The following is a 22,549-nucleotide window of genomic DNA, read 5'->3' as shown; positions in this document are numbered from 1 at the left end:
GTCCCTGCGCTATCCCGTCATATATGGTGCCCGATCTTGCCTGCGCCGCCAGCGGCTCCATTGCCAAGGCAAAGAGCAGAGGAGACAGCGAGCAGCCCTGCCGCGTGCCCCTACAAACCGGGTAAGCCGGAGAGACCATGGGCCCCAGCCGCACCCGCGCCCTAGCTGAGGAATAAAGCACTCTCGTCCAACATCGAAACCCTTCCCCAACTCCAAACTTCAGCAGCACTCCATCCAGGTAATCCCATTCTAAGCTATCGAACGCCTTTTCGATATCAACCGCTAATACCACCGGGTCCTGCTCCGCCGTGGCGGCATCGTCAATGACCCTGACCAATCGACGGATATTCATCGAGGTGCTCCTGTTCGGGATGAATCCCGCTTGATCCCTATGTACTAAGGTGGCCATCTGCGGTAGGAGCCTGGTAGCCAGGATACGACTCAAAATCTTATAATCCACCGTCAACATAGACAATGGCCGGTAAGAGGATACGTCTAACGCGTCCCGACCCGGTTTCAGCAGCGGCACCACCAGTGCCTCCCTCATAGATTCAGGTAACCGCCCCATCTGTTTCGCCTCCGCGTACACTATCAGCAGCTTGGGCGCCAAGACATCCACGAATTTAGCGTAGAACTCAATCGGCAACCCATCTACCCCTGGCGTTTTGTTCCGTGCCATATGTTTAATCGCCCCTCTTATCTGTGCTAGGGTGATGGGGCCCCCAGGTCCTGCGCGTCCTCTTCATCCATTAATGGTAAGGGGATCTGTTCTAGGTAGTCACCTATTTCCGAAGCCTCTGCCTCGAGATGGCTCGCGTACAGTCCCCTATAGTAGGACTGGAAGCGCCCCAAGACCGCCGATTGCGAATAGATCACTTCCCCATCCTCGCGTCTTATGCTCATGATCGGGCACCCTCTGGGTTCCGGGTCAGCCAGCTTGGCAAGGAGTGTGCCCACCTTATCCCGCTCCTCATGCACTCTGACAGCATACAACTTATAGTCATAACACCGCAGTCTCTCCGTCTCAGTCGCCACCACCTCTTTAGCTTGCAGCAGTCGTTCCTGCAACTCCGGTCTCTCGGGTCTGCGCTGTTCCAGCTCTCTCAATGCCTCCTCCGCTTTCGTAAGGTCATTCAACACCGTCCCTCTCTCAGTCAGAAACCTTCCCATACACACCCCTCTCACCACTACTTTCATTGCATCCCATTCAATCAACCTAGTCTCTGCTGAGCCTGCATTATCTGTAAAATAGTCATCTATGCCCTGGCGGACCGTGTCGCAGAACGCCGGATCTTCCAGCGTATCTGGACGAAGTCGCCATGATGGAACAGCCGATCTCACCAGCTGCCACTGCATGGAAAGCAACAGGGGATTATGGTCTGAAATGGTCCGGGACAGATACTCCGAGTGAGTCACCACATTCGCCAATGAGCAGCTGCACAGCACCGAATCCAGTCTAACGTGTAGGTCGTGCAGCGCGGAGAAATAAGAATAATCCCTGGTCTCGGGGTGCTGCGCCCTCCACACATCCACCAAGCCCCACCGTTCCTGCCATTCCCGTCTGTGTGTCGCTAAGCGGCGCACTGGGGAGTCTACTAGAGGTGGGTGCGATCTATCTAACAACACATCAGAGATGGAGTTAAAATCCCCCACCAGTAAGATAGGGCCTGCCAAATATTACGCCAGTGAGCGCGATAAATCCTCAAAGAAATGAGCTTGATCAGAGTTGGGGGCATAAATGTTGCACAGCACCACCTCTCTACCATACAGCCGTCCCTCAACTACCACATATCGACCCTCAGGATTTATTCTCTGACTCGCGACTTGAAATGGCGTGCCCGCCCGTATCCATATCAGCACCCCTCTGGCGTATGCCGAGTATGTCGTGCCAAACACCTGACCCCGGCACCTCTTCTGTAAGGCTCCGCACTCCTTCTGCGTCAGGTGGGTCTCCTGCAGCATTGCAATCTGAACTCCCCGTCTCACCAAGTAAGCATGCACTTTGTGACGTTTCACCATCGTTCGAATACCACGGACATTCCATGTGACATATTTCAAATTAGGTAACGTCCCCATAAAGCATCGTTCCTTTCAGTTGTGCTAGCCCATAAATGACTCCCGCATTGCAGCAATTGTACAGCCCCTTCAAAACAATCCCCCAAACTCCCAATAACCCCCTCCCCAGGACAGGACCTAATAACCCAGCTTCAGCCCCGTTCCAAACCTTAAACACCCCACACATCACCCTAACCTGTGGTCGTCACCACAGAAGACCTTAAGGGTCTGAAAAGGGCTATGGAGCCCCGAGCCAGGACAGCAGAGCCATCACCCCGCGCCCATAGTCCCATACTGCTTATGCAGCCCCGTACCTGGCAGTCCAATAGAAGTTTGGAGTGTCCATACCGTCAGGCATCCCGGAATTGTTCCATAGCCTCGCCCCTCACTCGTTAAACATGCCATCCGATGTCTGTGGGGTGACCACCGGCCCCCGCGCTCCTCCCACATCCGAGTCCTCTTCCCCGGTCTTCTCCCCCTCCTCTTCCGATGCCGAGCCTCTAGAAGTGTTCTCCTGCTGCGAACCCGTGATGGTCGCCGTGGCCGCCAACGCACTCTTCCTGTCAGCCAGCATTTGTGCTTCTCGCTCAGCCCGTTGGCGCTTATTCCGGGAGCGGATGCGCTGGGATTTCCTGATCTTGACTGGTTGTTGCCGGTCCCTGTTGGTTCCGTGTGTCCGATCCGTCCCTGCACGATACAGTTCCAGCCAGGACCATGCCTCGTCGGGCGTTTGAAAAAAGTGAGTCCTATCATCAACGATCACCCGCAGCTTGGCAGGAAAAAGCAAGGAGTATTGAATCCCCTCCTCTCTCAGCTCCTTCTTCACTGACAAGAAAGAAGCTCTGCTCCGCTGCACTTCCTGCGTGTAGTCCGGGAAAATCGTGACCTTGCTGTTGTCCACCTGGAAGGGACCTCGGGACCTCGCCTGTTGGATCAGCAAATCCCGGTCTTTATAGTGCAACAACTTGACCACCATCGGTCGAGGCGGTCGGCCCTCTAGGGGCGGCCTGGCCGGCACCCTGTGTGCTCTCTCCAGAGAGAAGAAGGGGGACAGACCCTCCGGCGCCACCACCGTTCTGAACCAGTCTTCCATATAGGATACCGCATCACCACCCTCACGTTGTTCCTCCGGTTACGTCCTTCCGCGTCCTCTGCTCTACGCTCCAGGACCGCCAGTCGGCCAATAACGTCTTCTAGTTTATGTTCCACCGTGACCACCGCCGGTTTCAGCTCCTGAAGCAGTTGTTCGTTCGATTTCACTCTATCAGAGAGCTTGGCGTGGTCCGCTCTCAGCAAGCCCAGCCCCGTCGCCACCTGCGCAATGTCCTGGTGCAGCTCTTCTTTCGTAGCAGTAATCGCGTCCAAGATGGCATCAAGGCGTAGGTTCAGCCTCTGTTCCTGTTGCGAGGTCTCCACGGGGCCCGGGGTACCGCCATCTTTGGCCGTGGTATTCCCGTCCCCCCGCACGGGTGGTGCGGCGAGGTCAGCTCCCAGCGCGGCCATCTGGAATGCTGGAAACACGCCACTCGAGCGGCCTCCACTGATGATAGCCGCCCGTAGCAATCCCCTTGGCCGTCTGTCCCTGGCCCCACCTGATGCCGCCTGATGGTAGGAAGCGATATATGCAGCTCACAATGCCCCAGATCCAACTTGTCCATGCAGTACTAGCAGGCCCCTGTCTGCGCGTGGCCGCCTACCGCCGTTCCATATGCGCGCTCTGCGTAGCACCCCCAGCACACTCGCAGCGCCTCCAGAGTCTGCAATGTTCAGGGGGGGTGAGCCCAGTGCACCCCTCCTATAAGGCCAGCAGATGAAGGTCAATCAGGCCGTATGTCCGGGCCACCAGAGCCCACTGCTCCTCGCAGTACTACACCACGCAGGTCCCAGCACGCGCCGGCCTTCAGTCGCTGCTTCTCCTGTCCTGTGCTCCACGGACCCCCACCGGGCTGATCCCGCCGCCGGCGTCCAAACCACCGTCCGCTGCTCGGTCCAGCCGCTCCCCGGGGCACCCAAGAGCCGTGGGCGGCAGCACCCTCAGCACGCCGCCAACCCGCTGTGCGCTTCCACTGCGTAGCGGTCCTCAGTGAGGCACTCGGGGCTCTGACCGTGCAGATCCCGGCAGCCCAGCTCCAGCAGCGGCAGTCCCGACAATGGGCCGGCCTCACAAGCCAGCAGCGCCGTCACTGGCGCAGTTCAAGGCCCGGTCCTCCAGCCAGGGATCGGGGAGCATGGGGGGGAGGGGCAACGTCTTTACCGGACCTCCACCGCTGATCTCCCCCGCCGCTCCGGATCTGCTCTCCCGGCCCTCTTCCCGGGCCGCTTCTCTGCCGGGACCTCCCAGAAGCCTCCAGCGCGCTCGCCGCTCTGCGATGGTCCGGCAATAGCTCTCTCGTTTCGGCGACGCCGCCATCTTGCCTCCGCACGCCAGTCAGATCGGCCAGGCCGCCAGGTCCGGCCACTCGCGCCGCCCAGGGTCCCGACGGGGGTCCAACTCTCCACTCTGGGTCAGCGACCCCTCCGGAGCTCAATGTACGCCGCCAGGGGTCTCGGGGCCCAGGATATCAGGATGGAAAACGGGACTCGGCGCGGAGCAACTCGCTCACGCAGCCATCCCGGTCGGCGCCGAAACCACGCCCCCGCATCATTAACAATCTAAATAAAGGAGCAAGCATCCAACAAGAAGCAGGGGTCGGAGAGGAAACTTGGGCTCTACACGTGCAATCCTTGTATTGTAATACAGACCCCAGCCTCACCAAAGGTCTCCGGGTGATGGAGCCAGACGAGGAGGAAAAAAAACGAAAGAAAACAGAAAGAAGAGCCTGGGCCATAAAGAAAATGAGGATGGGGAAGGAGTGAATGGGGCCTCTGAAATAGTCCCCCTAACCACCAAAAAACAATTGAGGGGCATAATATTAAAATTAAAGACAGAAGGAGCAGCAGGTCAGAACGGGCTGCCCAACGCGCTTTTCAAGAACGACCCTGACTTCTGGTCAGAGATCTTAATGCCCGTATTCAATTACATATATACACAAGATGACGCCTCCTGGAAAGGGAACATTATTCATCCGATATTTAAACAAGAAGACCATTGCAACCCCGCAAATTACAGGTTGATATCCTTAATAGATGTTGAGGCTAAGCTCTACGCCTCCTGTATCCTATCACAGCTACAAGACTGGATAGAAGACAAGAACATAATTCCCAAGTTTCAAAAAGGTTTCAGGCAAGGGATGGGAACCGTAACAAACCTAGCCAGTCTGTCGCTCTTAATGGAAAAAGCAGTAATCAAGGGATCCCGGTTGTATGCCTGTTTTATTGATATAAAGTCAGCGTTCGATCGGCTGAGCAGAGAGCACCTGTGGGCAAAGTTAAACACCTGGGGCCTGCCAGACAAACTATTAAGGGCCATAACCGCCCTGTACAACAACACATGGGCAAGAGTGAAATTAGGTAATGGAGGCAGCACAACCTCCAGTATTACAACGCATCAAGGCCTCAAACAAGGCTGCGTGTTAGCTCCTAGCCTTTTTAATCATTTTCTCTCAGATATCAGCAAAGTTTTGGAAGCTGCTGAATGTCACCATGATATTGGCCAATAATCCAATTTATTTTCTACAATACGCGGACGACATAGTAGTCCTTAGTAAAACACCAATTGGACTACAAAGAGCTATAAATAAATTAGCATCCTATTTGAAATGGGAAATGCTGGAATTAAACAAAGCAAAAACAAAAGTTGTTCGCCTAGTGGAATCAAAAAAGATCAAGTATAAATGGACGGCGAACGGGGTAACAGTGGAACAACAACGATCATACAAATGCCTTGGAATCATAATAGCGCAAGGATTAAAATACAAGGAGCATAAAGCAGTAATAAAAGCTAAAGCGCAATCATTAATTTTTGCATATCGATTATTAAAATCAAAATTGGACTGTCCAAATTACAATCACCTTTTAAAGGTTATGGCTGCACAAATATTGCCCACTTTGTCTTACGGCCTTGTAACTTGGTGTGGCAAGGAGGCTGATCTATTAAACGACCTGCAGACAAAGATCTATAAAGCCGTCATCAACCTGCCAAAATCCGCCTCCCCTTCGTCACAGCTCCCGGCCCCGCCCCTTGCAGGAAGCAACGGCGGGAGCAGTGTCCCCCTCAGACGCGTCACATCTGGTGCTCCCCTCACCGCCTCGAGGCCCGCGCGTGCGCGTCATGAAACCGAAACTGAAACCAAGAATGGGAGGCCGGGTGAAGCCCTCCACAGGCAGGGGAGGGGGGCAGAGCTGTAACCGGCACCGACCTGAGAGCAGAGACCGCCCCCCCCGCACCTCCTCGGGCCCCTGACACCCATGGCCCCCAGACCTGTTGAGGCGCAGCTGAACCTCTGCCCTTCCTCTGGGCCCCAGGCAGGGTTGGATATCGGTATTAATATATGGTATTAATATCGACGGGCAGGCTGATCAAGGAACCCTCAATTGCATCTTGATGAAACAAACCAGCGAGGCCGCTCCTGCTCCGGCGCCCCCCTCATGCATGGACCGGCCCCCCCACATGAATGGACTACCATTCCCATGAATGGACCGCCCCCCCGCCCCCACATGAATGGACCACCCCTTCATAAATGGACCACCCCCACATGAATGGACCACCCTTCCCATGAATGGACCAGCCCCCCCGCTCCCCACATGAATAGACCGGTCCTCCACCCCCACATGAATGGACCGCTGCCCCCCATGAATTGACCGCCCCCACCCATGAATGGACCGGCCCAGGAGCGACAGGGAGGGACACCTCAGACTGCCTGTTGACAAGAGGGAAGTCATGGACGCCCATCGGCCTCCAGAGAGGCCATCAAGGCCCCACTGTGCCGCTAGCGGCGTCCCAACAACACAGACATCTCCCAAAAAAACGGATACCAGCCCCATAGCCATTCCCCGAGGCCCGCCTTACCAATCCAACTCTGCCTCCAGGGCCCCCCGATCCGAGAAGGTGCCACTTGATGCCGTTTATTCACAGTTATAGGGAGTGATCCAGCGCTACACTTTATCAGGGATCGATACCTACTAACAATTCTTACAAAATGGCCCATGCACATTCACCCAGCTCATAAATCCCTATTGCACTGGAGGTTAAGTTTTGAAGACGTGAAAATAGTTTCATTAACAGATTCATGTTTATCATTTCTAAATACATAACAAAATGTTTATATCAGCACTCTCCTCTTGGTCGATGGAGCAATTAGTTGAGTAGTTGATGGTAATAATATCACTATCTAACTGGCTAAATAATCACAGACTCTCGGTCAAGTTTATAAAGTTTATCTCAAATGTTTGTGAATAATTAATGCTCATTTCATACAGGTTATGAATGCAAACAATTAATTCTCACAAGAGGGAGAGAAAACAATCAGCAAATGCACAGTGTCATACTCATCATCAATTTACGATATGCATATGAAGGAGTGGATAGATGAAGAGACAAAAGTTTCAGCAAAATAATGTGAAACGATATACATATGTCGGAGTGGATCGATGAAGAGACATATGTTACAGAGACAAAAATACATTTGTAAATGATTATGCAAAGTATGAAAAAGGAAATAATACAACCCCAACGGATCAGGGAAATACCACCCCTGGGCCAAGGAGATGGTGGGGTCCCCCGAAATAGTGTCAAGGAACAAAGTTTCCAAGAATCAGGAATGGGACAGGGACAGGAACAGCCAGGCCTCTCTGCAAACCGTCAGACAGCGGCGCAACGAGCCTCTCTCCTCTGCACCCGATCTGAGATCTACTACGCAGCCATCTAAAACCACACTCCCAAAGGCACCCGGGTTATACCCTAAAACCTACATGTCCAACCCACATTAGTTGAAACAATTCACAGGATTCAACATTCTATTGGTCAGTTTGGGAGGTGGTGTATCACACCACTGTGACTGCATCCACAATTTGTACATTCTCATTACATAATATTTGACCAGTTTATTCAATGTAGTGTTTGTTACATTTCAACATTTTTACATATCATTCTCAGCCACGTCCCCGGAAGAAGTCTTGGGTCCCACGGGCAGTCTCATCCTTTGCAGGCGAACAATAATCTCTAAGCTGTGCAACCTTGTACTTTTATTTTTTCTTTGCAGTGTTCAGCACTTCTGTCTTTTAGGTCAGTCTTGCTCGCCTACCAGCCCCTCATCTATCCGGACAACAAAAGAAATTGCAGGCCCGCTCAGCTCACTATAGCGAATGAAACAAACACATTCACTAATTACTTGAAAATACACTTTTCACTGTTTACCACCCACCTTTGCACTAACCCTTATTAATATTTTCCTAGCATAAGCTTAGAGCAAAAGCAGCATTATTTACTATTAATTTTAAAGCAAGATGCAAAACGCGCCTAGTTCTTTCATGAATTAGTTCACATTAGTGCACAAATGTGCAAAGCGTTTTCCTTGTGTTCATGTGTTTTGCATGTGAATATTTCACTGCACACTGTTAGTAAGAGTTATGGGGGTATCAATTTGAGCAGGTTTTCTCTTTGCAAAACCCTGCTCCATCAAGAGGAAGGCACAGGTGCAGCAGAGACCAGAAGAGGCTCACAAGCAGATTGAAAAACGTCCATGTTAACATGAAGGAAAGTTTCAATTCTATGAAGGACACGGAGGCGAAAATTACGCAGTCCTTTCTTCACTTTTATTAATTAGCAGGTCCAAAGGTAAAAAATAAAAAAAACTTGCACAAAACTACACTGCCCATGAACCTTGGGGAGCAACCATGGGAACCGATAGACCAATTCTATTACAGGACCGGAGGCTTCGGATTATGCTTTCTCTTTTTTTACTGAATTTTAACAGCAGCCAATTAAAAAACGTTTCAAATACAAAACACTACATTTCCCACAATGCTCAGTAGTACCACCAACGACCATAGAGACTGTCCCTGTATAAGACACTCTTCAATAAGTGCTCCTTCTTTGTTTCCTACTTTATTGCTTATTGGTGTTATCATAGTATATAGGCGCGTTGCCAACAATATTGCATTACTGTATGCTGTATATCTTTAGTGAAAGGACTGAGCGTTTCTTGCAAGAGGACCCGCGTGCGCTCCTGTGTACCTGCGGAGATCCTCTGCTTGTCTGTCAAGTAGTCGGCTTGCAGCATGAGCGGGGGCAGCTCCGGTGTACCTTCCGGCTCGCCGCAACTCTTCTGCCCAAATTTACCTCAGGAGGTGCACCTCCATTTGATATAGCAATGGTGTCCCTCCCCTGTCAGGCCTGCATCTACGAGAGAGCCAGTCGTCGCGTAACCCATTTGGGCTACTTTTAGGCCAGTATGGGCTACGCGATGCCTAAAATGTGAAGTTCAAATAGCTTCTCAAAACCGCAGAGTTGTCCAGGCAGTGCTTTTTTTTCTGTCAGGACTTACACCCCTCCTTGGCTGAAATAAATTGGAAGGCCCAGGCCAGGTGCAGGCCAAGTATTCCAGATATAGCAAGTTTGGGTCTCGCTTACGAACTTCCAGGCTGGATTAATAGTTGACTACATCTGGGCTGAGGAGCCTGTGAAGTTGTGCACGGTAGGTGGCTCCCCGTTTAATTCTTTGGAATTTATTTGATTAATTGCCTTCTTCGCATTTTAAGTGCGCTTCCTCAATGAAAAACTCCATTATGGATGACTGGGTCGCCTTTGAAGATTAATATTATTCATACTATGAGGAGCAGCAGGGTCCCCTTTTGGATGACAGATTGGTGGATGCCCTGGACGCATCAGTGTAGCAATCCGTGAACGGAGCTATTGAGACTGCAGTCCCTCAAGCAGCGAACCAGGCGTTAGCAGCGGCCCTTAAACCCATCACTGCTCAGATGGAAACATTCTCAAAACGGCACGGTTTCCAGGCCCCTATACTGCAGGCCCGTCGCATAAATAATTGGACGGTATGGGTAAGGCCAAAGCTCCTTCATGGCCTCATGCATAGGTGAGGCCACAAGGGAGGAAAGATCGAGTGGTGGGTAAGGAAGGAGGAGTCGCAATTGTGGTGGACAGCGGTTACTCCTGTTCAGTTGTCACTACTGAGGATATCCCTGGGGTGGAGTCACTCGGTTTTTGTTTGTCATTTTCAACTCATCACTCAACACCACCTGGCCTTGCTGGCTCCTTTTACGAGGAACTTCATACTGCTATTTCCCCAATTATTATGAAATGTAAGCATTGCTTGCTTCTGGGTGATTTCAACGTCCACATGGACATTGCAAACACAGCTGACACCATTAAACTTCAGGACGTTACTAGTCCATTTGGTCTGTCTCCTTATATCTTCACAGCTACTTACAATAAAGGCCATATCCTCGACCACATTTTTTCATCAATTCCCATCACTCCTTATTCTCCTTTACCTCTAACTTGGTCCGATCACTACCTATTGAACTTTGACATTTCGCGCGTGTCTAAAACTGCCTGTGCTGGCTCTGGCCTGCAGTCTACGGCCACTCGCTCTTATCATCGTGTCTCTGCTGACTTGCTGGAGCAATCTTTTGCCATGCACCCTTGCCAGCTTACAGGTGAGCTGGCCAGTGACTTAGTTCTTTTCCAGTTATGGCTCACGCAGCGTCTTGATGAGATAGCACCTCTCTCTATTCGGTCCAAAAGAAATTCGCGTGCTTCTGCACTTTGGTTCACGCCTGCGCTTCATGAGAGTAGAAGGCTTTGTAAGAAAGACGAAAGAGCTTGGCGTGAAAACTATGATGCCTCATCAAAAGAGGTATATAAGGAACTCATCAAAACTTACCATAAGGATATAGTTACAGAGAAAAAATCTAATTTCTCTAATAGAATTGAATCAGCAGCTAATATTAGCAAGTACATTTTTACAATAGTGAAGGAATTTACCTCCCCCCGCTTCCCTAATTTCTAAATTTTCACCCACTGAACTTTGGATCGAACAATTGGCCAGTTTCTTCGCTAATAAAATTAAAAGTATTCAGGCCTCCTTCGTGCCAATTGGCTCAATAAGCGATGCTGGTTCAAATCTCCCCGCGCCTCTTTCTCTCCCTGAGAGCCATATGCTTTCTTCTTTTCCCCACAAACGTCCCTGGACCTGCTATCTAAATTAAAGTCCGGCTCTCCATCGGATCCTTGCCCTGCGAAGTTTTTGGCCAAGATGGCACATATTATCAATCCTATCATTAACCCTGTCCTCAACTCCTCTCTTGAAACCGGCATTGTTCCCAGTATATGGAAAATGGCTCATATCCTTCCGCTACTGAAAAAACCTGTTCTAGACACCCTCGTCCACTCTAACTATAGACCAATTTCGTTACTCCCTGCCTTCGCTAAAATTATGGAAAAACATGTCCACTCTACTCTCGAATTTCCTCGAAACCCGAGATATTCTCCATCACACTCAATCCGGGTTTCGCTCGAACCTAAGCACGGAGACTGCGTTACTGGAGGTCACTGAGTCTATAAAGGAGGTTTTGGACAATTGAGGGAAGGCGATGTTGGTCCTTCTCGATCTTTCGGCGGCTTTCGATACCATCCCTCACAGCCGTCTTCTTGCAAGACTCCAGGAGATTGGTCTGAGAGGGACGGTATTCAGTTGGTTTGAGTCGTTTCTATCAGGCCGCCAACAATCGATTTGGGCCCCTCCATTCTCTGCTTCAGTTCCTCCGCTGGAGGTGGGAGTCCCACAGGGATCCATTTTGAGCCCCATTCTTTTTAATATTTACATGTCTCCATTGGCTGATTTGGTTGAATCGCATGGATCCCGGATTGTTTCCTGCGCTGACGATACGCAGCTTTTATTCACCTGCGATAAAAACACAGACTTCACCGGCGATATCATCATGAGCTGCCTCGAGGCCGTTTTCTCGAGGTTCCATCTGAACCAGCTTAGATTTGAATTTGAATTTAAAAACACTTATAAAGCGCACGTACACTGAGTCAGTTTCATGGCGCTGGTAAGGTCCCTAAAAGAGAACAAAGAAAAAAGAGAGCTAAGTGCCAAAAGCCTGCTGAAATAATAATGTTTTTAGTGACCTCCGAAACTCCATATAGGAGGAGGAGAGTCGTAACGGTAGGGGGAGGTCATTCCAAATGGAAGGCGCAAGTACAGCAAACTTCTGCCCCCCAGCCCGCTTCTTTCTAAATCGAGGCGTGGTTAATAAGGCCAGGCTCGAAGAACGAAGGTCTCTAGTAGGGACATAGGAGGAGATTGCCGAATTGATAAAAGCAGGGGCAGTACCCGCTTTTGCTTGGAAAGTTAAACATCCTAATTTAAACTTGGCTCGCTGTTTTATAGGGAGCCAATGAAGGCTCTTGAGTAGTGGGGTCGAATGGTGGGACCTTGATAGTCCAAAAACCAGTCGAGCAGCCTGGTTCTGTATCAGCTGCAGCCGCTGCACAGCATAGGCCGGGGCTCCATTATAAATAATATTGCCATAGTCAATCTTTGACAGGACCATGGCCATTAAAATAAGTTTTAAAGCAGAAGCAGAAAAAAACCTAGCAACCTTCCTAATCACTCGGAGTGTAAAAAAACAGGAGGAGACCACCGAATTAATATGTGAATGGAGTGTTAATTGATTGTTAAGCATAATCCCAAGTGTTTTAACTGAACAGGAAGGAAGAGGGGGGGGACCAAGTGAAGGGGGCCAAAAAGAAGGAGACCAGGGGTTGGCAGCACCGCCCGTCATCACCAGTTCTGTTTTTTCCGGATTAAGTTTTAACTGATTGATGTTCATCCAGTCTCGGATGAATAGCATGACGGACTGGAAACTGCCAACTCCTGAGGGAGAGGAAAGATCAAAGATGAGTTGTAGGTCATCTGCATAATTGTATACAGTGACCTCCATATTCTGTAAAGCAAACACCAGTGGAAAAATATACAAATTAAATAATAAAGGAGAGAGGGCAGATCCCTGGGGAACACCACAGTTGACATTGCGCTGAGGGGCTGAGAAGGTGCCTAGATGAACTGCCTGAGTGCGATTCATCAGAAAAGACTCGACCCAGGCCAGTGCCAACCCCCCTATCCCTGCCGCCCTGACACGTGATAACAAGATGTCATGGTCCACAGTGTCAAAGGCGGCGGATAGGTCTAATAAGACCAATATTTTGGGGGTGTTGGCATCAAGTCCCTCCCTAAGTTGATCCATAACCGAGATCACCACCTTCTCGGTTGAATGTCGTGGTCGGAAGCCAGCTTGGCATGGTGCTAGGTAATTGCTGTCCTCAATAAAAGTGCTCAGCACCTGGGAAACATGTGCCTCAGCCACCTTTCCCAGGTAAGGTAGCAGGGATATGGGGCGGTAATTGATTGGGGAAGAGGGATCAGCCCCAGGCTTCTTCAGAATGGGGATGATGGTGGCAGATTTGAGCACAGTAGGAACCAAGCCATTAGAGAAGATATCATTTATTACTGTGAGGGCAGGAGTGGGACAGGCCAAAAACACCTGAGCCAGAATGTGAGCAGGACACACATCTGACGGAGACCCAGATTTTATGCGCTTAAGAAGTGGAGACAAAGACTCACTAGTTAACTCAGGTATGTGAGTAATGGACTGGGTATTTTGTGGTGAAGGACAATCTAGGAATGACTTTGACGGGAGCGGATTATGTGCTTTTATTTGTGCAACTTTGTCAATAAAAAAATCATTCAGAGAGTTGCACAATGACTGGGAGGGGATATTCACAGGTGAGGGCCTATCTGACATTGCTAGTTCATGAACAGTTGCAAAGATTTCACGAGACTGGCACTCTGCTGTCAGTATACGTTGTGAAAAAAAAGCTTTCTTAGCCTCTTGGATGGCTATTTTATATTTAGATAGTGAGGTGGTATAATTAACTTTGCTAATCGGGCTAAATTTTAACCTCCAAGCCCGTTCAGCCTGGCGGACCGCTAATTTAAGTACCTTCAATGCAGGAGTAAACCACTTATTAGCATGGTGATGGTGATTAATAGTAACCTTCTTTAAAGGGGCCTTTTCGTCACGAAGGTGAATTAACCAGCTGTCCAAAGTGGCCAGCTGAAATTGAGATGGTGTATCAGTAAGATCAGGGCAGGTGGCGATTAATGAATCACAAAACGCGGGGACGTCAACACGGCTCCAGCTTCTGGCCCATAGTGTTTTAGAGCGACAAGAAGCATTTCGCGATTGTAGGTCCAAGAAAAAAGACAGAAAATAATGATCAGACCATACACAAGGAACAATGGACAAATTAGTAGTGGATAAGTTAAGAGTCCATATTTGATCTAAAATATGTCCCCGGGTATGTGTAGGAGTTTGGACATGCTGGATAAAATTTAGACTCGATAGTAATGAGGTAAAGTCCTTGGAAGTAGTGTCTTCTGCAGGGTCGCTGGGCCAAAAATTAAAATCACCAAGTACAAGTACAGTGGCATTGTTAATCACCAGAGGGGCCAGCAGCTCCTGGAAGGCAAGAACAAACTGAGAGGGGGTTTGGGGAGGACGGTAAACCAACACACAGGTTACAGGGGATTTCGATGAACCAGACCGTGCAACCAAGCAATCCGCCACAGGTAAAGGAGGAGATGTCAGTATTTGAAACCTAAGGCTGTCACGAAAGATTAGAGCAACCCCACCACCTGTTTTGCCGTCAGAGCAGTCAGCTCGTAGGATGGAGTAAGAAGGGGGAAGAGCCGCCAAAACACTGGGCTAGGAATCAGGGCGATACCATGTCTCGGTTAGGCACAATATATCAGGGCTGTCGCTGTCAAGGAGATTGAATATCTCCTGCTGATGCGCGACTGCCGACCTGGTATTTAGTAGAGTTATAGAGGTGCCTAATTTCAGAGAGCTACTAGGGGGTAGGGCCAAAGGGTTAACAGCCTCCAGTATAGGTGGGGGGCAGGTAATGCCTAGGGCCAAGATATGTGAGGCGGTTGTTGGGTCAATCGGGTAATTTTTACGCAAAGACAGCAAATACCTGGATGAATATTCCAGGGAAAGTCGGCCATCATGGCAGGCCCCGGGTCCCGTGCGGTCACGGACGGGCACAGACGGGCTTTCCTTTGGCGCGCCTTCGGCGCACCTCCGTCGCGCCCGCTGCGCCCGTCCGCTGCGCTCCCTGAAGCACATTGCCTTTTGTATCCCGTCCCACCCGAGCACTGGACCGCTAACTCCGGCCAGGCTCGTGGGACTGCCCCTCCCAAGATGGCGGCCGCCCTTTACTCTCTCGGCACCGAGGCCGGTGAGGGACTAAGAGGGAAGGCCGTGGCAAAAATAAGGGGACAACGAACACCTGCACAACAAAAGGGGGTTAGTGCATAAAAAAATACATTAAAAATTATGTTTTGTTTAAAATATCGCCGGTCGGCGCAATTAGCAGCTTTTTCTGGCACAGCTCGCTGTCAAAGATTCTCCCCTTCCAGGAGACCTCAAGCGTGCCTCAGGCTCTGCCACCGCCTGAAGATGCAACTTGGATAAATCAGCGGTCCTTTCTTTTGGCTGTTCCCCCGACGCCAATTGGAAATCTTGGTGGCCCGCCGATATGTAACCTCCATCGTCGGCTACTTCTATGGCGAAAAACTTGGGCGTGAAAATTGATGATGGCTGACCCTTAAACCCCAGATTCTTAGTGTAGTCGGTCAATGCTTTGGCCTTCTAAAAACTCTTAGGAAATTTCTTCCCTTTCTGTCTCATGCCCACAGGAGGATTACAGTGCAGGCTCTGATCGGCTCACGGTTGGACTACGCCAACATACTCTATCTAGGCCACCCGGAATATCTCCTTACCGGTCTTCAATCTGTTCAGAATTCGGCGGCAAGGGCCATTTTAGGCCTTTGCCGAAGGGCTCACACCTCTGCTTTTCTGAATTCGCTGCACTGGCTGCCGGTGCGCAAACGCATTTATTTCAAGACTCTCATCACGGCGTTTAAATCTCTTCATGGCACCGGTGCATTCTATCTAAGGTGAAGAGTGCGGTTCTATTTTCCCTCTAGATCTTTACGATCCGCCTCTCAAGCGCTGGCTTTTGTACCTGTAACCAAGCGAGCGCGTATTGGAGGACGCTCATACAGATTGTTGGCATCTCAACTATGGAGCAAACTGCCTCTTTCCCTCAGGAAACTAGACACTCTGCTCTCCTTTAGGAAGGGACTTAAGACCTGGTTATTTGGACAGTAGTTCGCCTGCTTTTTTGGCTCAGCCTCTGCAGGTCTGTATAGCGCCGGGACACTCTGCCCGAGTAGCCGAGCGCTTTATAAGACCACCGTTAACATAACAGGCCTCGGCCTTCCATCCCCAGACCTCAATAACGGATTGCCTATATTCTGTGCTAGCATCAGCGCCATCCGCGCCCACTTAACCCCAAGATACAGATGCAGGTACAGACACAGATTCTTCCGCCCACATGTCCCCTCCTAAGAAGAAGAAGGCCAAGAGAGTGCATGTAATCCCCCCTGATCCCGCCTCATTCCAAACTGGGAGTCCTTTCGATTTTAATCCCCTGACATTGTCCATCCGTGGTACTCGAACTGCGGTCCGGCTCCAGAGGTCTCGGAATATATCCACCAAAATCTCCGCAAACATTTTGATAAGGAGGTACGTAGTAGATTGCGGTCCGAGTGTCTCCGCCCGACATATCGAATAAGGTGGTTGACACGCCAGATATTGACCCCGGCATGCTGGGATAGATTGCACCTGGCGGGTCTACCAGGACAAACAGCTGGATGTGACAGGGCCCCTGGCCAAGATTCTGGAGATGGCGTTAGTGGCCAAGGAGACCGGAGTCCCAGTGGACCCCGATATTTTGGCGGGATGGACACAGAGCAATTTGTTTTTGTGGGCAATGCAAATTGTGCCATCTGAGCTGAGCGGCACAAATCATTGTTTCCTCGGATGGATACCAACCTGATGGAGTTGGCCTCCACGGAGGCGGGGCCATTGGTGGAAGGCCTGCTGTTTGGGGAACAATTTGTAAAGGATGCAACAAGATACATGGGTACCTTCATCTTGTTGGACAAGGCCCAGACGAACATTAAAAGGGTCTTCCAGGCTGGCCATTTTGGACAGGCGAGGCAGGGGCCGCTCGCCAGGTCACCAATACCATCAAGGCCTTCCCAGAGGCCATTACGGTCATGGTAGAGGAGACTGGACTGATTCCACTAGGGGCGGTACTCTCTACCCGACCAGAAGATTCTCACATCGCCGCTATCAAAGACGAGGCCAGCAGGGCAACTTCCAGCCCTAAATTACCTCAGGTAAGCGTGCTTAGTCTAGAATCCTACCCTTTGGGGGGGTTGTATCCGTTTGTTTCTACACAATGGGTCAGCACATATACGGGATGCATGGGTCTTACAAACCATCCAGGGTTTTCACATAGAGTTTTTCCAGACCCCAGCACAAGAGTTCATCCCACAGCAGTTGTTTTTTTCCCAGCAAAGAGAGCCTTTATAGAGCACAAAATTGCAGACTTGCTGGAGAAACCTGCAGTCCTGTGGGTTTCTGCAGCAATTTCTTCCTGGTGCAAAAAAGAAGAGGTGGACACAGATTGGTTTTAAATCTAAAGGAGTTCAACCTATTTGTCCAATACAGACATTTTAAAATGGAGAGGATCCATTTATTGACAGACATTCTGAGACAAGGGGATTGGATAGTCTGTCTATTTAACTGTGCCGATCTTTCCTCCTCACCGACGCTTCTTGCAGTTCCGGTGGCAGGACAGGTGGCTGGAGTATTTGGTTCTGCCTTTCAGTCTTTCTTCAGCTCCTTGATGTTTCACCAAGTTGATGAAGCCAGTGACTGCCCACCTCCGGAAACAGGGCGTGCGTCTGATAATTTACCTAGATGACAAACTCATCATGGCAGCAACTCCCTATCTAGCAGCCCAACATCTATAGATGGCAATTCAGCTTTTGGAGATTCTAGGCTTTGTGATCAACACGTCCAAATCAATCCTTTGCTCGAGTCAGTCGATAGAGTTTCTAGGTTTTGTGATCAATTCTCAGACAGCCCAACTTCAATTGTCCAAATCCAAATTGGGAGATCTGAAGAAAGAGTTGAAGGTGGCATTGAACAAGCAAGTCATGTCTTTGAGAGCTATCGCTCACCTGATAGATCTTCTAGCCTCATCAAAACAGGCAATTTTTCCGGGCCCGCTACATTACCAGGCCCTTCAGCGGCTAAAGATACAGCACCCTCAGAAGGGACTTTCATACTCAGATAAGGTTCCCCTTTTGGAGGAGGCCAGGGAAGAGCTCAAGTGGTGGCTAACCCATATGGATGCCTAGAATGACTGAGCCATATTTGGCTCTCGCCCTGAAGTAGTGATAGAATCAGATGCCAGCAGGTGGGGCTGGGGGGCGCTATGCAGGGAGGTAACAACAGGAGGCAGATGGTCTCTCAAGGATTGGCACTACATATCAATTGCTTAGAGCTCCTGATGGGATCCTTTGCGATCCGAACCCTCTTTTTCAAGAAGGTATCTTGTTGCATCCTTCTCAGGATGGAAAACATATCAGCTGTGAAATACATCAACAAGCTGGAGGCAGAGATCACCAAGGACTTTTGGAATTATTGCCTGTCTCACCAGCTTACGGTGATAGCGGAGTACTGTTATGATCTTCCTGTCATTGAGGATGCGCGTCGCTCGCCTCTGTAGAATGTCGATTGTTCCAATATTCTAATGCAGTTGACCGTGTGCTCGCGTCCTGTCAGTTGAGCGGCTGCTGGCTGTAGGATGAGGCGTGCTAATGCTATGTGCTAATAGAAATAAACTTGTCAAATCAATCAATCAATCAATCATAAAAATTTTATAGCGCGCTACTCACCACCCGGAGGGGTCTCAAGGCGCTGGGGGAGAGGGGTCCGCTACTGCTCGAAGAGCCAGGTCTTGAGTTGCTTCCTAAAGGAGAGATGGTCCTGGGTTAGCCGGAGGTGGATGGGGAGGGAGTTCCATGTCTTGGCTGCCAGGTAGGAGAAGGATCTTCCTCCGGTGGTGGCTCTGCGGATGCGTGGAACGGCGGCGAGGGCGAGGCTGGTCGATCGTAGCTGGCGGGTGGGAGTGTAGAAGGTCAGGCGGTTGTTGAGGTACCTGGGGCCCAGGTCATGGAGGGCCTTGTGTGCGTGAGTGAGGAGTCTAAACGTGATCCTCTTGCTGACGGGGAGCCAGTGCAGGTCTCCCTGGTGTCCCGAGATGTGGCTGTGTCGGGGGATGTCCAGGACGAGTCGTGCGGAGGCGTTCTGGATGCGTTGGAGTCTTTTCTGAAGTTTGGCTGTGGTTCCGGGGTAGAGGGTGTTTCCGTAGTCCAGTCGGCTGGTGACGAGTGCCTGGGTGACCGTCTTCCTGCTTTCGGTGGGGATCCACCGGAAGATCTTTCGGAGCATGCACAGGGTGTTGAAGCACGATGATGAGACGGCGTTGTCTTGTCTGGTCATCGAGAGGGAGGAGTCCAGGATGAAGCCCAGGTTACGTGTGTGGTCCATTGGCTTGGGAGTGGTGCCCAGGGCAGGGGGCCACCAGGAGTCGTCCCAGGCGGAGGATGATGATCCCAGGATGAGGACTTCCATCTTGTCAGTTTCAGGCGGCTGTTCTTCATCCACTCGGCGACGTCTTTCATCCCTTCGTGTAGGCTGGTTCTGGCGGTGGCGGGGTCGTTGGTGAGGGAGAGGATCAGCTGGGTGTTGTCGGCGTAGGAGATGATGTTGAGGTTGTGTTGGCGTGCGATGGCTGTGAGGGGGCTCATGTAGACGTTGAAGAGGGTGGGGCTGAGTGATGATCCTTGTGGTACGCCGCAGATGACTTCGGTGGCCTCGGATCTGAACGGGGGGAGGCGGACTCTCTGGGTTCTTCCAGCGAGGAACGAGATGATCCACTCCAGTGCTTTCTCTTGGATTCCGATGTTGCTGAGGCGCTGCACTAGGGTGCGGTGACACAGTGTTGAATGCTGCGGAGAGGTCCAGGAGGATGAGGGCCGCTGTTTCCCCGTTGTCGAGTAGGGTTCTGATGTCGTCAGTGGCTGCGATGAGGGCGGTCTCGGTGCTGTGGTTGGCTTGGAAACCGGACTGCGAGTGGTCGAGGGATCGGTTCGTCTCGAGGAGGGCGGCAAGCTGCCTGTTGACGGTCTTCTAGATGACTTTGGCAGGAAAAGGGAGGAGCGAGATGGGGCGATAGTTCTTGAGGTCGGTGGGGTCCGCTGTTGGTTTCTTCAGGAGGGCACTGAGCTCGGCGTGCTTCCAGCTCTCCGGGAAGATGGCGGTGTTGAAGGAGGTGTTGATGATGTCCCGGAGTTGGGGTGCGATGATGGAGTCGGCCTTGTTGAAGACGTGGTGGGGGCAGGGGTCGGTTGGTGATCCGGGGTGGATGGTGTTCATCGTGCGGGTGGTGTCTTCGGTGCTGACCGGGGTCCAGGCGCGGAGGGTGGTGGTGGGGGGCGTTGGTTCAGAGGTTGGGTGCGTGGTCTGTGCGCCGAAGCTGTTGTGTATGTCGGCGATCTTGCTGTGAAAGAACGAGGTGAGTGAGTCGCAGAGGTCTTGCAAGGGAGTGATGTCGTTGTCTCCGGCGCTGGGGTTGGAGAGCTCTTTGACGATGCTGAAGAGTTCCTTGCTGTTGTGGGCATTGTTGTCCAGTCGTTCTTTGAATGCTGTCTTCTTGGTGGTGCGGATCAGCTGGTGGTGTTTGCGGGTGGCGTGCTTGAGGGCAATTCAACACTGATGCATAAAGTTCCCCTAGGGGATGGGTATGAGTGTGAGTGATCGATCCACCTCTCTCCAGGGGCGGTTGTATGCGGGAGACAGGGCCAGTTGCCCCTTATCGGAATTAGGGAAGCCTCACACAACAGGTCGGTTCTACGGCTACTGTCATATTACCAACCGATTGTTTCGTGTCATCATCGGCTTCCTGCTCCTACGTCAGGCCGGCGCTGCAATGCCTGACGGGTAGCACTAAGTGCTACTCTTTTGTGGAGATCTTTTATTCCTGGCCGATGTGTGAGTGAGTGTGAGGGGCCCAAGTGTGTAAGTAGTGAGCGTGGGGTGTGGTTTAAAAAAAGTCAGTAAAGTCTACTCTAGGCAAATTGCTTGAGGGCAGTCATGTTGTCTGTGGTCTGGTCGTTGCTCCAGGCTTTCTCCAGGGTGCGGCAGTTCTTCTTGGAGTTCTTAAGTTCGTCGGTGAACCAAGAGGCTTTCTTGCTGCCGGGTCTGCTGGGAGGGGTCTTCAGTGGTGCGAGGTTGTCTGCGCAGATGGTGATCCACTGTGTGAGGTTGCTGGCTGCTAAGTTGGGGTCCGTTGTGCTGGCGGGAGGGTTCTGGCTGAGGGAGGTGATGAGCTGGTCGGCGGTGATCTTGTTCCAGCTCCTGTGAGGAACCTGTTGCAGGTGGTGGTGGGTCGTTGTTCTTCTGAAGCTGAAGTGGACGCAGCTGTGGTCAGTCCAATGAAGTCTGGTGGAGTGGCTGAAAGAGATGTATTTGCTGGAGGAGAAGATTGGGTCCAGCGTGTGGCCGGCGTAGTGGGTGGGGGTGTTCACCAGTTGCTTGAATCCGAGGCTGGCGAGGTTGTCCAGCAGGGTGGTGGTGTTGCTGTCCTTATTGTTCTCCAGGTGGAAGTTGAGGTACCCTAGGAGGATGTAGTCAGCGGAGGGAAGGGCGTGCGGGCTGATGAAGTCTGCGATGTCTTCGCTGAATTGTGTGCGTGGACCCGGGGGTCTGTAGATTAGGGTGCCTCTCAGTGTGGTGTTGGGGTCAGTGTGTATCTGGAAGTGGAGGTGTTCGGCGGCGGTGAGGGTGTCGTCGGAGTTGGTCGTGATGCGGATGGTGTTCTTGTGTACAATGGCGATGCCTCCTCCAGTCTGGTTGACGCGGTCCCTCCGGGTGATGTTGTATCCGTCCGGGATGGCGATGGTGATGGCGATGTCGGGTGCTGAGGAGGCGTTCATCCAGGTTTCCGTGAGGAAGGCGACGTCTGGTGATGTTGTGTCGAGCAGGTTCCAGAGTTCCACGGGGTGTCTGTGGACGGAGCGGGTGTTGAGCAGGATGCACTTGAGGTGGTTGCTGCTGGTGCTCGGCTTGGCTGGTGCGGTGCAGGTCCGGAGGCATGTGAATCAGCAGGCTTGGCAGGTGAAGGGTCCGTGGGTGCATTTCGGGGTGGCTCGGTAGCAGGCGGGGTTCCGGTCGGCATTGAGTGCGTTGAGGGTGGCGGCGTCGTAGGTCCGTCGGGTGGCCTGGCATCGGCGGGGACAGGGGTTCTGGCACTGGGCACGGTCCAGGCGCGGATGGGCGCAGACGGGCTTGCCTTTGGCGCGCCTTCGGCGCACAATCGGTGCGCCCGCTGAGCGTGAACGCTGCACGTTCGCCGGGCGGCCTCCATATGAGGGGCTCAGGGAGGGAGGAGCAGCTGGGAGGCGGGAGCGGGGTGGCGAATGGAAGCGGCGGGGGGGCGGGGCCGCAGGGAGCAGCGGCGGGAATCAGAGTGCGAGGCGGGAAGTGGGGGGGCACAGCGGCAAAAGGGGGAGCGAGGGGGTCACAATACAGGATACAGAAG

Source organism: Lissotriton helveticus, chromosome 1_1 (genome assembly GCF_964261635.1).
Source record: "Lissotriton helveticus chromosome 1_1, aLisHel1.1, whole genome shotgun sequence".
NCBI lineage: Eukaryota > Metazoa > Chordata > Amphibia > Caudata > Salamandridae > Lissotriton > Lissotriton helveticus.
Note: the sequence above shows the minus strand (reverse complement) of the source record.